This window comes from Abrus precatorius, unplaced genomic scaffold (genome assembly GCF_003935025.1).
Source record: "Abrus precatorius isolate BTA unplaced genomic scaffold, Abrus_2018 Scaffold10, whole genome shotgun sequence".
Classification (NCBI taxonomy): Eukaryota; Viridiplantae; Streptophyta; class Magnoliopsida; order Fabales; family Fabaceae; genus Abrus; species Abrus precatorius.
The window spans coordinates 13153879-13157023 of NW_020874292.1; the positions used below are offsets into that span (position 1 = coordinate 13153879).

General features: G+C 36.0%; 1 non-coding gene across 1 annotated transcript; it reads left to right on the forward strand.

Annotated features, from left to right (window-relative positions):
- Nucleotides 1-2291: 2291 nt before the first annotated feature.
- LOC113853338 lies at nucleotides 2292-2398 on the forward strand. Its single transcript, XR_003502511.1, has one exon. It is a non-coding gene; the product is annotated as a small nucleolar RNA R71 (small nucleolar RNA).
- The last annotated feature ends 747 nt before the right edge of the window (nucleotides 2399-3145 follow it).

Genomic DNA, 3145 nt, shown 5'->3' on the forward strand with positions numbered 1-3145 from the left:
GAGACATTGCTTAATTATTCCTAATTCATTTTATGGAGATTCTAAACTAGGGATTGCTTAATCCTAGGTTTAATTCTAAGGTTGCGTAATCTTGGGATGAGGGATTAGAGCCTAACAAATTGCGTAATTTCATTGGGATCATAAGGTTGATTTTTTCTTGTTAAATTAACCTAATTCATGGGAGAGAGGATGAGTGTTAAACCTTGAGTAGAATGAGGATAGAATCTATGTGGATGAACTAAGGATTGCTGCTTTCTATTGTTTGAATTAATTAAACTTGTTTGCTTGTTGCTCCTTATATTGTATTGAAACCACAAAACCCTACATTTTAATTGCTTATTCAATTAATGCCTTCAACATGTTTAATGAAGATTAATAGCCAATGTCCACGGGAGACAATCTACAGTAACCCTAGTACTACATTAATTTGTTTAAATTTTGATGAGAATTTGCGACAAATTTTGTTTAAATTTTGACCCTAGTAAGTATGATCTAAATTTATCTAAAGCAAATACTATGGCCAATAGTTCCTTTTCAGTTGTGGTATAGTTACACAGTGCAAGATCCAAAGTCCTAGATGCATAATAAATGACATGTGGATCCCTACCAAACCGCTGTGCTAAGACAGCACCCACAGCAAAATTGGATGCGTCACACATGAACTCAAATGGGAGTGTCTAGTTTGGTGGCTAAATGATGGGAGTTGTGGTCAAGGCTGTCTTTAGGCAATCAAACGCCTCCTTGCACTTGGCTCCAAACTCAAAATCAATATCTTTCTGCAGTAACTTGGAAAGAGGAAGGGCTATCTTGGAAAAATCCTTGATAAGTATATGATCTATCAGCTAGCTGCAATGTGATGTTGGTTGGTTTCACTTCTTCTATGCCCAATTTCTTCATGATAGCTAAAGGCTATTAGGTTAATGCTTGCTCCCAAGTCACACAATGCCCTTCCTACAGTACACTGTCCTATCTCACAAGGTATGCTGAAGGATCTAGGATCTTTGAGTTTTTTAGGCAACTTTCTTTTAAGAATGGCACTACATTCCTCTATCAATAGGACCATCTTATCACGCTCTAGCTTCCTTTTTCTGGAGAGTAATTCCTTCATAAACTTTGCATAGGATGACATCTGTTTCAAAGCTTCAGCAAAAGGGATATTGATCTGTAATTTCTTGAACACATTCAAAAATCTTTCAAATTGTTCCTCTTGTTTAGGATTCTGTACTCTTTGAGGATAAGGCAGCCTCTTGTATTTTTCTGGATCCATTGGTTTGTAAGCCTCTTCAAAAAGTTGCTTTTGGTCTTCCTCTCAGAATTTATAGGAACTTATACCTTTTCTTTTGAATGTTCTCTCTTCAATAACTTGAAATTTCCTTGTTGCAGATCTTTTTCTATTCTTCTTTCTTCTACTGTATCATTTGCTTTCTTCTCTGCAAGTTTAAGACTTGCAACTACAACTCCATTCCTTGTAGTTATGGCTTGACACTGCTCTTTTGGGTTTATTATTGTGTTGCTTGGAAATCTTCCTTCATCTCTGCTAGATAGTTGTTCAGCTAGCTGTCCAATTTGACTTTTCAACTTCTTCATGGAAGCATCTTGATTTCTGAAACTTGTTTGGGTTATTTTCATGAATTCCAGCATAGTTTCCCCTATCTCAGTCAACCTTTTAGTCAAAGGCTTGGCAAACTTCTGATTTCCTTGAGGTTGAGTGGCTGGATTCCTTTGAAAATAAGGTTGTTGTGCTGCTGGTCCTGCTTTAGAAAAAGGCATAGTAGAGTTAAGATTCTTGGCAGCAGAATATTGATTATTCCAATTAGAGTATTGCTGATTTCTATTATTTAAGTATTGAAATCCAAGTGGAAATGAAGGTTGTTGTCTCTGAAAATTGCCCATGTAATTACTTATTCTTATGGTTCACTTGTAGATGCATTACATGCATCATTGACAAGATTTCTTCCACAAAAATCACAACTTAGTTGATTGGTTGGTACACTTCCAGTTTGTAGATTACTGATCTATTGAGTCAAGGCAGCTATTTGTTCTGAAAATAACTGGTTTTGCAACTGATTCTGTGCAAGAAAAGTTTCTAAAACCTTGGCTTTATATCCAGTACTTCTCCCTGCATTTCTTGAATTTGAGTTCTGGTACATTGATGAGGCCATCATCTCATTATTCTTTGAGCTTCTTCTAAAGATTTCATATTTAAAGAGCCTCCTACAGCTGCATCAACCATGGTTCTTGTTGTTGTATTCATCCTATTGTAAAAAGTCTCCAATTACATCTAATCTGGAATACAGTGATGTGGACACCTTCTCAGTAATTCCTTATACCTTTCCCAAGCTTTATATAATGATTCTTCTTCCTGCTGCACAAAGGATGTAATTTCTCCTCTCAGTTTGGCAGCTTTGAATAGAGGGAAGTACTTGGTTAAAAATTTGTTCACAAGTTCTGTTCAAGTGGTAATGCTTCCTTGTGGTTGTGCTTGTAACCAACATTTAGCCTTATCTCTTAGAGAAAATGGAAAAAGCCTTAGTCTTATGGCATCTTCACTCACTCCATTCATTCTTATAGTATCACATAGCTGCAAAAAATTTGAAATATGCAGATTAGGATCATCAGAAATTCCACCAAAAAATTGGTCCTGTTGCACTAAATGTAGCAAGGTTGGTTTTATTTCAAAGTGATTAGCTTGAATGGTTGGTCTAACTATAGAAGAATTATATCCCTGCATGTTTGGAATTGTATAGTCTTCTAATGTTCTCATCCTATGTTGCTCTACCATTTCAATTTCTGGAGTTAACTGTTCTAGAGGTGAACTTGTTTTATTTGAAATAGGAGTATTTTGAATCTCTAGAAAATGAATAACCTCTAAATCACTATAACCACCTAAGGAACTTTCTGCTCTAGCCTCTCTTCTTAATCTTCTTAAGGTTATGTCTATGTCAGGATCAAAGACCCAATCGCTCTCTCAGACTCTCTCCACACCAGAAAACTAAATGAAAATGAAAAATGAACAAAATATCCAAAGCTTTGAGCTTTTCTGCAATTTATAGGTTTCTCGTCATCTGCGCTCCTCTTCACTAAAGTAGTAACGCAGAAGCATATCTGGTGTTCTCTGAGACTGGAACAATTACTTTCCTTCATA